Source organism: Numida meleagris, chromosome 3 (assembly GCF_002078875.1).
Source record: "Numida meleagris isolate 19003 breed g44 Domestic line chromosome 3, NumMel1.0, whole genome shotgun sequence".
NCBI lineage: Eukaryota > Metazoa > Chordata > Aves > Galliformes > Numididae > Numida > Numida meleagris.
Genome location: NC_034411.1, coordinates 25,726,431 through 25,740,655, shown reverse-complemented (window position 1 = coordinate 25,740,655; position 14,225 = coordinate 25,726,431). Strand labels below are relative to the sequence as shown.

The window sequence follows — 14,225 nt, the reverse complement described above, 5'->3', positions numbered from 1 at the left end:
GTGGTTTGTGTCAAAGTGCATTACTTAGGTAGTGGCCAGATGTAGATCTAAACCCTCTGAGGCACAAACCCAGACACTGATTGAAACTTCCACTTCTGCATGAATCCTGTGTTAACGTAGAACTCTATGAGAGCAGATATTTTAGTACCATTTTCCACAAGAGGGGAGGAGAAGGTCTTCCACCAACACTACAAGCTAATTGGAACATATTTTTTTTCTTCAGCTTTTGTTTCTTTCACGCTATTCACAACACTGCTTTGCATGCACTTTCTCTCACATACTCTACCCTTACGTACCTTCAGTTTGGTCTATTCAATCCAAACTACAGGTGCAAATGACATAAAATGAACCAACAATTTATCTTGGACAACATTTCACTGCTCACATACTTGGAAGAGTTTAATTAGCATTAGAATTGTCTATTGCTTGGTATAAATAAAATAGTCTAAAAGTGATGATTAATATTTCCCCTTTTAGTTCACACAATGATTGCAAAGTATCTTGCCATTCACATGGAAATTTGTCTTCTAAGTGCGTTTATCCTTAATGGAAAAATGTCATGGGCAGAGCACAAATTTATGAGAGGACGTATATTTTTAAAAACTAACTATTAAGAGCCCTATGTTCAGCAATCAGATAAAAAATTTTCCTGCTGGAACTGTTATGGCAACACAGAAACACTCACACACCATCCCACACATTCAAGCTTCTCTTCCGGTACAAAAATAACGGGTTAGAAATAAATAACCACACGTTTCCAAAAAAAAATTTTGCATAGAAATACCAAATTCTGGAAATTAGGTACACAAGCTTACACAGCAGAAGCACTCAGGGTGAGTCAGTGCAAGAAACCCTATTACAACTTTAGAAAATTAGATGTCTGGGAATTGTTTCCCTGCACAGTTTTAGCAGGACCAGGCAGACATTAATTCTCTTAGACTGTTAATGAAATAGTGGGTTCAAAAGCAGAGAGCAGACACTGGAAGGTCTCGTGATGCTGCTGGTGAAAAGCATCCATATTTCAAGTTGGATACATATTCATTTAATAGTTTGGAAAGGGCTCTTTGTTTTTTTAACATCTCATCTCCTGCTATTACATGTTAGAGAATGATGAAATCTCCTGAGGGGAGTCAGATCTGCAAAATTTGTCAGTTGTTAAGACAGAATATTCAGTAAATAAATGAATTACCATACTGAAGTCCTTTATTGCATATTCCTGTGACAGTGCTTAAGTTAAATACTAAGAACATAAGCATTTAACAGTATTACTTTAAATTCAAAATGCCTTGAAAGGACTGAGGTTGAATTTGCAAATGTAATCAAGAATAAAACATGTGCCTTGGATTACATGTCACTTTTTAGGATGTTTTGACATAACACATTTAGAAAATACTTTCCCGTGACTGAAATCATTAAAATAGATTTCAGTTATCTATGGCTGAAAACAGAGTCGGTCCAGTTGTTGGTTCATTTGCTCTCTGCATCACAGTCAGCAGTAGCTGACTTGCTCACTTGTATACCAGCATGGAGGCCAGCTGCTTAAGGCTAAAGTGCCATTATGTTACTTGCGTGAGTAATCCTATTAGCAGCAAGGAACATAGGCATGGATAAATTGTAGAATGGTCAGAAGTGACAAAATAATCTAACTTCTCACTTCCAAGGATGATCTGCACAGCTATTTTAGACAGACCTCTTGCATGATGGTACCAACATCTTCAAAGCCTCCATCCTCTTATATCCTCTCACAGGTGCTAAAACCACACCAGCTTTTCAACATGTCTCCAGAAAGGCACTTTCAGGTAACTACTGGATACACACTCAAATCCATTTGAAAATCTTCCCTCTTTATTTCCAAAGTATTGGTACTAAAACAACAACAAATATAAAGGCACACAAGAAGCTGCTTGTCTCTGTGGCCAGGACCCAAAAGTAGTTGTTCAAGAAATTCAATATAAATTAAGATCATAGAGCATGGTTCCCAGAAAGCAAGGTAAAAACACTTCAAGATAAGAACACCAACTTGGCCAGCACTTCTTAGGAAGGTAAGACTGCCTGTTACTAAAGCCTGTTAATAAAGCCTGAAGCTTCATTTCTCAGGACAGCACATTCATGACAGCATGGATTAAATAAAATAATCTGCCTGTCCATCTAGGCCAGTCAAATAACAGAAACAAAAAGATTATTAATTTCTTGCAGTGCAGGGATAGTGTAGTGATAGAGCATCCATCAAAACCATGTTGTTTCACACTTTACAACAAGCTTGATGTAATAGGGATGAGACAGAGAGAGGGAATTCGGTTATCGTAGTTACGAAATTCAGAGTCTGGTTGCACAGAGTGATGATGACATCAACATCTGTTGTCACTTGGGAGTCATTATGTATTGACTCTATTAATTAATAATTATGGATGGTTTAATATTACGTGCAGTTGCACCCTATTGGAAAAGAAAATGAGCACTGACATGTCAAGGACTCAACTAAATGGTATTTTGGCTTCTGCCTCCTTAGTTCTGGATCTCACTGCTGATCTATTATCATTTTAGTTTCATCAGATGAAACAGGAAGATGGCCAAAAGCAGGTGCTCCTTCCCACAGCATCCTGGGACTAGTACCAGATCCAAGAGATTACTGACAAAAAGTAAGGTAAGGTTAGAATGAAAAACAGAGAATTTTTTTTTTTTTTCAGTTAAAACTTGGGAAAATAGTTGCTACTCTCTAATACTAGGAACCAGTGAGATGGGATGACATTCTTCCTTTTACCTTCAGGTTTAATTTAAGCCAAAAATGCTCCTAAAAACACTTTTTATAGTCAACAGAAGACCTTCTGGTGGCTTCAGTGAGAGCGAGATGAAGCTTTCTTTAGAGCTAGCTATTAAGAAAACATATTGCATCACCTGGTGGAAAACTGGCAGCTAAGCTGTGCTGGCATGTTTTCTGTATAAAACTCATAATCACATTTTTTGTCACAGAGTAGAGTCTCCTCACACACTGTTGCTATCTTAACACTTTGGCATAGCAAAGAGTAGCACTGTGGACCAGATCCAGCAAGAAATTCAGGAGCTGAAGTCATCAGGCACTGTGCATTTGAAAGCTTCATGTGAGAAATGAAATTAGAGCCTGAAACACTCATAACCCCGGCAAAATGCAGAGACACCACTGCAGCTGGTTACACTGGGGTGAAGAGCTCTGTCACCAAATTCTGTCAGAGAGTTTTAATGTTGGCCCTGATCTGAGAAGCACGATCTGAAAGGAGCATTTTGGTGTCAGCCCATCAGGTGAGGGGGACGCACTTCTCTCCTCTGGAAAGGTCACGGTGGGAGGAGGGTCTGAGGAAGGAGGAAGGCAAGGAAGAGAGCTGCCATGCCCTGACAAGCATGTCTTCTCCATCTGAATGGTAGCAAGAACCCCAGGAATATTCAGGTTGAAAACAGAGAAACTTTATCCTGCTTCAGACCCTGGTACTCCTGTGCCTTTCTATCCACTTCCGCACAGATGAAGAATATATGGTTTGCTGTACAAAGACAGAAATCAATAATGCTGAGGTTTGACAACCAGTTTCTGCCTTCTCCTACACTTCTCTGAAAAAAAGGAAACAGGAAAAACAAGAAAACGCCCCACAATTTAATAGCGAGATAAAACTTGACTTATCCACTTATAAACATCGAAACCCAAATATATTCCAGAAAAATGGCTTCAGGAGACACTATTCAATACATAAAGAGCTACACAAGTAAATCTCAAACGTGGAAGTACCAGATCTGAAAGCTTGGAATTTAAAACTGCAAAGTGCACAGAAATAAAACCCTCATGGAGACGCTGAAATGTCTAATTCATTATTATTTCAAAAAAGATTAAAAAATAATTTCTTAACATTAAAGTGCAATCAAGCACTGAAGAAATTATTTAAACTTTCCATAGGAAAAAAACACACTCTAAAATGCTGTGAGAGTATTGATGGCTATTAAATATTTACCTTTCTCTCTAGCTCACACTAGAAAGAGTAATTTGTATTTGGCAGAAACTGGCTGCAATTACATTAGTCAATCCAAAAGCCCAACTTGCTCATACAAAATGCAAACAAATTAGTTAAAATGGTCTAATTAGCAGACTGTAAAAATGCAAAGCAAGGCTGGCATAAAAATGTGTGCTAGACAAGTACAATTTTACAAAATAAACAGAAAGGTAAATATGAAATAGTGTACTAAAACCTAACCAAAGGACCAAAGTGTAAAGCAATATTTAGGGATTGCAAACTTTAAAGAAAACTTTTCCCAAACTGTTAAATATTTTCTTGCAACCCACAGTTGATCATGAAAACATGATTGCTACCATAGCTGAAATTCTACTGGGATTTCAGTTCAGTGCTGTGGAGCTGCGTGAGGCCAAGTTATATATTCATTTCATGCGGGTATGCACACAAACACAACTCCCAGTGAAGCTAATTGGAGTGCAATTGGAGAATGCAAGGAATATAGGATGTGGCCTATGGAAGGAAGGTCAAGCCATTTCTTAACATGTTGTGTATTTATTTTTCTTTCCACAATTAAAATAAATAATTGGAAGTAAATGGAAATGTGGAAACAGTTAAGGTAAATGATAAGACACCTTTGTTCTTACAGGAAGTATGAACTATGTGTATTTTCTATGAGGACTAAACTTCCTGGTTAAAAAGAGTAACTACAATAACTGTATTATTACTGTCATTGATATATTAGACTATAAAGGGCTTTAGAATCTCTTTAGTGTTGTTGCAATTTCTTAATCTGTGGGTTTTTTACTCCTTTAGTTTAGATACTATAGATATAATAGTCCATTATGATTCCTAGGCTATCTTATAAAAGAAGCTATTGTGAGATGTTGATCTGAATTTGTCTCCATGTTCTTCTCGCCTCCCCACGTACTCTTCTGTCCTTCAAACCGTCTAGCTGTCTGGAACCACATTCTTTCTTCTTGCCACTTAACAGATGGCAGAAGGTGGGTGGCTTTGGTGAAATTAATTAGGGATGCATTGAAGAAAAAATAACCATGAACACCCTCCAGCAAAAGTATGATGTTATTTGGTACAAAGAACTTTTGTGTGTAAGTGTTGCAACAACACAAATATCCCGACTACCTTGAAGAAGAATTCACCTCATAGGAAACAATCATTGGCAAAAGAAGCATGGCCACAAGGTGTGGTCATTATCACCGTTATGACCTCTAACACACAGCAGCTGACTCTCTCGGTTATTCTCACTGAAACAGTTGACTGCAGGATCTTCACTCCCCCATACTGTCCCCAGCTCTACTGAATGCCTCACTGTGATATGTTCAGTCCACAACTCTTACAGAGCTAATTTAGTGCAAGAACATTTTACTCTACAAAACACCCCTGTTGAACTCAGTGACACTGAAGTAGTAAGATATATTTGAATATATAAAAAAGTCCAGAGGAGGTATCTGGAACATATTGATATTTTACTGTGAAGATCAAGGAGTTAGGCCCTGTTATCTGTTATTTGAGTTAGTGCTTGACAAATTACTTGGAGAATGGTGGAAGTAATGAACCACAGAATTTATGTTTTCCACTTTCTCACCCATTACCACATGTTCCCACCTCATAAAAATACTCCACCAACTGAGATTCTTGAATCACACACAGTTCCCTGACAATGACTGATGAGCCCAGCACACTGGATACCTGAGGAAGAAAAAGAATTGCTGGCATAAAAAAGCCAGTTAAGAGAATGTAGGCTTGAGGTATATCAATAGAAATCCCACCATGTGGGTAAGAAGTTCCATTATGGTGTCTTACCGTGAGTTGCTCCACAGATGTCACTGGTTCAATGACTGCTCCAAATTTCTTATGATCATACCATCATACCTAAAGTACTGTGGTTGCTTCTTCTTTGCAGGAGTCATGGGACCAAAGAGCACGATACTCCAGGCTAGTGATTTCAGTATTCAGTACCCTAAGTTTTGCTGTTGTTTCCTATACAGGCAGCCTCAGCAAGCCCAGATGAGTTAATCAGCTTCCTGCCTGGTGCACAGGTTTATTTATCCTCTGTAAGTGCCGTCAGCTCTGCTATCCCCCACTTGCCAAATATTAGGAAAGATGTAAGTAGCATAACTTTCAAAGTGTACTCCCCAAGCTATTCACCCTCGGCATGCAGTTCACCAGAGATACAGATGAGCTAGGAGGACTGTAGTTCAGTCTGGTGCAGCTCAACCCACTTAGACAGCTCTTCCCTCCTCAGCATGAAGACCAAATCATCTGTCTGAACAGCTCAACAGGAGATAGGGCATAGTCCCTACTGCCTACCTGTGTTGGGAATATGTGCCGTGTCTATCAGTAAACCAGCTTCATACAAGTCAGTCTGCTTTGGCAGAAAACTTGATTCCAGCTCTATTTGCTCCAGTGCAGAGAATTACACTAATTTCAGCGTCTTTGGCTCACACGTAGATTGCATCTGGTTGGCTCTACCTCTAGTGAAGGAGAGATCGGATAGGGTAAGGAGAGAAATGATACATATGCAGTTATTCTAGCTCTGTATAAAGAGATGTGAGTGGCAAAGAAAGGGTTGAGACGCTGCAGGGAAGCTGAACAGAAGATGATGTTGGGTGGGACAGCTGATGTATGAGAAAGTGAACACAACAACACAGAGAGGGTAAATGATAGACAGAAAACAGAAACAAAAACATAACAGAAAGCTATGTCAAGAAATAATGTGGAAGGAAGGAAAATGAAGAGACAAATTGCAAGAAAGACTAAATCCATATTTCAACACCTACATTGTGTTTGTAACTGCAACATGACAGTACACACCAGGCTTGATTTTATAGATAAACATGGAATGTTCACATTTGGGAAAAGCATGAGGGAAACAAATAAGGAAAAATAAATGGTCAGTTTTCAACAGGAAAAGAGATTATTGCTGGGGACCCACAGGAATCTGGACTGAAATCCATATTAACACAGAATTACTCAGGGTAGAGAAACTAAAACTTACTGGGAAGAATTTTAAAAAAATCTCTTGATAGAGAGCATCTGGGTAATACGATAGAAGTCAATAAATTCTAGGTCAATAATATAAATGCATGTAGAGAAAACAAGTACATCTAAATGGCACTGAGTATTAAATTAGCTATTTCATCTCTGGAAACAGATCTTGGAGAGTCTGATAAAAATGTCAGCCCAGTGCTTAGCAGCAACAAAAACAAATAAGAATTATTAGCAAAAATACTAAGTAACAATTCAGAAACTATTCTGCTGACATAATCTGTGGTGTACAGCCACCTGACCTCAAAACCAATATATACAAGGCTAGAAAAGTATACTGAAAGTCAGAAAGAATGGTCAGCTGCATTGAATAGCTTCTGAATGAGGACTGTTTAAATAGAATGAGACTTCCATACGGGAAAGAAATGACCACGGGCTAACATGAGGGATTATTACTTCAGGAGACACAGATAAGGTAAATTTGAACAATTATTAATTTCTCACTACATAAGTGGTACACAAGAAACTATCTGGGAGTATGCCAAAACAAATAAAATAATTTTTTTTCACAGACTGAATAGCTGAACTGTGAAAATCATTGCCATAAGGTATTGTAAAAGCTTAAAAATAAGTAAACTCCAAAGAGACAAATTCTTGGAAGCCCTGCCAGTTACTGAATGCAGTGTCCAATTGCATTACCTGAGTGCATAACAGTGGCAAGTGACGAACCACTCTACAGCTGTCTGTTTATTTTGGCCATCTCTGTATCCACTAGTAGCCACTGTCAGAAATGGAATATTGGCAACAGTTTTTGATTTTGCTTGTTTGGTTGGTTGTTTTGTTTTGTTTTATTTTGGGTTGTTTTCATGTTGTTTTGTTTATTTTTGTTTGGTCAAATCTGTGTAATCTTCTTGAAAGTCTATGGGGTACAAACAAGAAAAGAAAACACAGTGCTTTTATCTTTGCAGGGGATACAGAGTTGACCTGAGTTAAGGTATGTGCTGTGAGGGAAAAAGCTTGATTCAGTTTCTTTCCTGAGAAGAAGGTGGCTGCTTCAGCTCTGCTACACCTTGGGAAAAGTGTTGTACCTAGGCCAGTCTCACATCATTTCATGTCCTACTATCAAAAGTCCTCTTTCCTATCAGTTTCATTGCCTTTATGCTACTTAAAATAGCTATGTTAAAATGCACACACGTGTGCAGGATGGTTAAATAATCTTTTGTTCCCTAACTTTAAAACACTTCATTTTTTTTTCCTTTGCTACTGTGTGGATCAAGCAGCTCTGGAGTCTGTGAAGTGACCGTAATTTATTCCCGACTTGTGTTGGAATAATTTATGTTCTTGAGCCTTTGCAGATGTATAGTCACTAGAGAGCTGCCTGCTTACAGGAGTTTTTACACGTATTTTGTCTAAATCAGTGCTCCAAATGCAATGTCGGAGATGCAGGGAGTTTGTGTGGATTTGTAGCACTCCCTGGAGGACTCTATGTCTATAAACCAATAAACATTTCACAATTCTCAGCAAATGAAGATTTTCATAATTTTTTATGTATGCAGTATTGACCGTGCTTCTCATTTTAATTTCAGTAATATTCCACAGGTAATAAGCAATTAGAAAATAACTTCTTGCAGGTGAATAATAAAATTAAAAATTCATCTTTCTATATTTAGCTGCTACTGTTTTCTTATTATAAACCAATGTGGCAAAACAAAATAATCATTTATAAACAAAACTCATTTCACATTGATTGAAAACAACAACGAGATGCAGATATTATGCGATCAAGCATTCAAAAAGAAGGCAGGAAGAAACAGCCATTTAATTTCTGTACAATTATGAATGTTACAGGTTCAGCTGAAAATAGTTGTCTTCATAAAACTGACTGTCCCAACCTGCAAGCAGAAGTGAAGATTAAAACTCCTAATTATTACTCTGAAATCAGTTGATATGAAGGATGATTAAATATGGGGTCAAGATTTCAAATTTATTCCTTAGTCAGTAAGATGTTAATTTGGTAATAAAGTGACTACAAAATGTTTTCTGAAAAAGTCAGAACCCGCTGCTGCATGTGCGGAACTGCAAACATACTGACAGCACGCACGGCCAGTGTTTACAGAGGTCTATGAATAATAAATAATCTAGTTAAATAACCATCGTTAGAGCTATGCAAACAAGAGAGCAAATAAATCAAGACCTCCTGCTCATGCATAGATACCAAACACAGTACTTTTTCATTTTTTTTCATTGTTTTCTTTGTTTGCTTAAATAGGAGAGACAAATAGTGGATGCAAGTGTAATCAGCTACAAACGGTGAAGTTAGGAAGAAGTGTTTTGAAAAAGATCACAAAGTGGATCAATCCCCCTATCAGAAACAGTCAGCAGGGGAAAGCAGTTTGCATCAGCATACATACCCCGCCATTCAGACTGCATCAATTGGTTTCTGCAACTGGCACAATGTGGCATAGTTCAGAGAGAATCTCACATATGACTACTGACATACAATGCTGGAAGTAAAGAAAATTCATAAAGCAAGAGTGAAAAGGCCGTGTTTTTTTTGCATATGGGAATTCAGTTGTTTTATTTTATATAGTGTTAAATGTGTGGGTAAAATACATTCTTTTAAACTGATATTACTATGTTCAATGCTTAAAGTATTCTGTTTATTGTTTCCCTCTGTGACTGTCTATCTGTGCAAAATTTCATATGAAAAAAGGAAATACATGGATTACATATCAAGTGCCTGCTTCCTTGGGTTATCCTATCCAGAAATAATAATGTTTTCATGCTGAAAGATGGTTGGGAAAAAGGTTAATTCTGTACCTGGATAAGTGAGAGACACTTATTTCATAATTCTGTATTTTATTTCTGGGAATTTCTATGATATAAACCACTCGGCTATCCCATTGCTGTTTAAATATAACATAATGCAACACTTTTGCATCTTGAGACTCTTGACATCTGCATAAATTTCACTATGTGTAGAGGATGAGTTAGACACAACCAGTCAGCATAAAAGCAGTGTTGCTGCGTCCTCTGCTCTGCATTGCATATAGTTCTTCAGTGCTTTACATCATAGCGCAGAAAAGAAGCTTTAGGGGATTCTTAGGTGCAGCCTGGGCAAAGGAAGGTAAAAGTTTAATGTGAGACAGGGCTTTTCCTTTTTGTTCTCTAAATTTAAACATGAAGCAACACCCAAATATATAATATATAGGATTTATTAATGTATTTGTCACACCTCCTAAACGAGCACTTCAGGAGTATCTATTCATTTGTTGGTAGGTTTTTGTGTCATTTTTAATAAGAACATACAGCTGTGCAAATGCTCATAATTATAGGCTTTGCCTACTTACAAGTACCACTTCATTTTTGGTGTAAAAACTCCCTATAGCAAGCTGTCTTCCCCATGGCCAACAACTGGTATGTCCCTCTCAGAGTACTGTTGGATGGGTTACTCATGATGAGATGCAGGGAGGATTTATGATCTTCTCCTGCACGGCACCAAAAGGGAAGAGTGGAGATCTTGATGCCATGGAGAATGAAAGTGACAGCAATGTTCTGCCAGAGACCACAGGATCCTCCTGGAGGTATGTAGGCCATAGTCTGCAATAATGTTGATGGGGTGAATTCTAGGGGGAAAGACTGTCACAGGAGTAAGAGTCACACTCTCTTCTTTCCTACCCTTGAAGCTTTTGGTTTACATCACGGCATGCAAAAATGTGTCTACACAGAGCTCACCAAGCAATCAGCCACATAGCCACCAGTGATTCCTGGTGGAAACTATATAGTTACTGTACTGGAAGTATTATGTGAGAAGTACCAGGTGCCCCTGAGAGGATACCTGGAGAAGATGCTCATCTGAGAATGTCTCCTACCACCTCTCTTCCCAACTTTCCAGTGGGGACAGCCTTCCCTTCCCTCACTGCCTCCCCTATCTTATTTTTTCCTCTCTCTTCTCCCCAATGTATACCTTTCATTGTCATTGCAGATGTGTGCTCTGGACCCTGCTAATAAATTTTCGTGCATATGAATTTGTCTCAAAATCCTTTGTGCAAAACACTGATTCAAACACACCTACTCTCAGCTATTCAACTAAATAGAATAACTAAAGACAATTTTGGGCCCAGAACTGAAAGGAAATGGTAAGATTCTGAGCCACCAGGTAACATTCAGCTGTACACAGAGGTGCCTAAATGAAACATGGTAGGTAGTAAGATGCCAGTAGTTCTGAATCAAATGTTCAGGGTGAACACTGACATAAAACATCCTCTCTCAATATTGATAGCAATGGAAGATGGGGTTCCAGTGCACCAAAAGCCATTCTCATGTCGACACCTGTGCATTTCAACCTATCCCTACAAACCTTGCTATTCTTGTAGTAAGCAGCTATGCTGCTATTGCAGCTCTTCTCAAGGCACACAGTACAAGGGTAGCCTTCAACAATGGAAGCAAAAGAGATGCCCATGCTATTTTCCATAATACATTTCTCATAATTAGGGATATAGTTACCCAGTGACCTCCTAATAGATTAACACTGTTGCATGATTAACAACTTGCCATAGTATATATATAACATTTTAAGAACTGAAAACACATGCTCTACCAAGCAGCTGCAGGTCTGGGGTGTCCATAAGTACTTATCAGCACCACCAATAAGAGCTGGAAGTTCGGAGTGTAAACTACACCAATCAATGAGAGATTTCCCATTAACTCCAAGTGGGACAAAATCCTGTTAATAACTCTTGTCATGCCATAGTAGTAGTGAAAAATTCATGTGGAACCCCTTGGAAAACTTTGTATTCTACGTAAGCTTTAAAATACACTGGTTAATAGTCTATTTATTCTTAGATGCAGGTATAGAATTTACACAGCAACACACATTAAATGTTGTTTAAATATATTTGAGTTTAAATGACATAGGTCTAGGACTTTTCATATTTATCCTTCCCTTTGAAAGTGAGTATGGCTGTTCAGCAACTGACGTTGAAAGCTAAAAACAGAAACTGATACCTAATAAACATTGTTCCAAATCACTGCTAAAGGTACTAATGCTTAGACATCACGTCTGAAGACAAAGAAGGATAATTTCGTAAGCAGCAGGAAGTAAGGTGCTGGAAATTACTGTCAAAGTGTAAAAATGAAGCTACCACTCTACACATATGTATTTAGTTATGTTAGTTTAATTTAGGTTAACTCACCACTTTGGAAGGAGATGATGCAACTTGGAAGGTAAAATCCATGCACAAGAAAGTGTTGGCATCTGTTAGCTTGATCGGCTCCCCTTGTATTCCATTTTAAGTGAAAGTTTGTGTTCTGGAATTGAAGCGGGAAGTCAATGCCAAAAGCCTTATGCTTTGGTTTACTGTAACTCATATTTGATTCACTGTTATCTCAAAATAAACTTGCAAAAAGCATAATTATGGCCTATTATTGCTAAAATAGCTCAGTGAAATTTAAGATCTTCTTGTCTGATGGTCTCGTTACTGGTACCATCAGCTCCAATCATTTATACACACCGTCAATTAAAATCAAGACTCTACCTCGTCCTTCATCTGCCCCTCTCTTGTGAAATACTGGCCAGTATGGAGACTACTGAATATTTTTACCAAATATTTTTACCCCAAGTTGTCAAATCATCAGTGGTTACTCCCTGTCAAATCTCAGAAGCTAGGAGTAACAATGCCAAGGGACCTCCCCCTGCTGAGTAACATCAAAAGAAAATTGTAATAGCTATAAAGAAAGGAATTAACTGCAAAAATTTGTGTGCTGTCTATGATGCCAAGCTAGACTTCTGAAGCCCTTGCCTCCTCATTCTAGTCTATAATTTATTTCACAGAAGGGTCCATTGTCATTTATTCTAGTTCCTTCAGATGCCTCTCTGGAAGTACATTTGAGGCATACTCAGAACTTTTGTTTTAATCTGAAACAAAACTGTGGCCTCACTGCAAGAGTATTACTTCAATTTAACATTGAAACTTAAGTGTAGAGCTCTGTTTGGAATCTGGGAAGTTATATCAACTCAAACACAAAGAATGCAAAAGGAAATCAGACCTCTGACTGAAAGTTTACTAGATAGCCCATCTGTTACTTTTCTCTTTTTTTTTTAGCACTGTGAAACTTAGCAATGGAGTAATAATGAAATAAGAATTAAACAGAAGCTCTTCTATTTGCAAATATTATGACAAAAATTTTAGTGGAATGAAGAAAATAGAGTGAAGTCTGGGGTTTCTAGTAGTTCCAGTTCTTTGCTCACTCTATGTAGGTTGCTCCAAAAGCAATGCCTTCTATTTTTTTTTCCCACAGAAACTACAAGAGTTACAAAGAGCACAATAATACTATTAAATAGAGCAAACTATCATCTACAAAACACTATTTTTCAACATAGTCATCACCATTAGCTACACATTTTCACCTGTGATGAACAAGAGCCTGCACGCTGCACTCATAAAAATCTGCTCTAACAGAAGTGACCCACTATTTCACAGCTGCTATGATGGCATAATTGCTAGGAAAACGTTGCCCATGCAGTCCATCTTTCATCACCCAGAATGGATAGAAGACAGAAGGTCCCAAATCTGGACTATACAGTGGTTGTGGTAGGACAGTCCATCCAAGATCGATGATGCGCTCCACAGACTTCAAAACGGTATGGGGCCTGGCATTATTATGTCACAAGGGAAAGGTTGTCTTCTTCTCTGGCCTGACTCTGTCAGTTCAAGCCTTCAGCTTAGTCAGTGTTGCAATGTAGAGTTCAGAGTTAAGGGTTTGTTTGGGCTCCGGAAAATCCAGAAGAATCACCCCTTTCCTATGCCAAAAGAGAGTGTACATCACCTGCTGAGGGCTGTGTCATTTTCTTTGATGGGGAATTCACAAGTTACCACCCAATGGACTGCTGTTTTGACTCCAGCTTGTAGTAGTGACACCACACCTCATCACTGGTAATGATGTGATGCAGGAAACTGGATGAAGGAAATTGTTACCTTCAGCTTCCTATTGGTTCAACAAGTCTTGACAAACTTGCATACAGTGTTCTTTCTGTTTCTATTGTGAGCATTTGTGAAACCCACCTGGTGCAAACTTTGCAATATTCCAGTGTTGCCACCATTATTTCCAATAATGGTAAATCAGATATTCAGCTCTGTACACAGTTCCCTGGTCACAATCATCTTATTCATGTAGATGAGCTGATCGAGATGCTCTTCGTTTCATGGTTTTGACAGCTGTACATAGCCATCCGGACGTGGCTTG

At 38.3% G+C, this 14,225-nt stretch overlaps 1 long non-coding RNA gene across 1 annotated transcript; it reads right to left on the bottom strand.

The window, feature by feature from the left end:
- LOC110396822 lies at positions 9,596-13,956 on the bottom strand. Its single transcript, XR_002437286.1, has 3 exons — positions 13,390-13,956; positions 12,176-12,290; positions 9,596-10,093 (listed from the first exon to the last, which is right to left on the bottom strand). It is a non-coding gene; the product is annotated as an uncharacterized LOC110396822 (long non-coding RNA).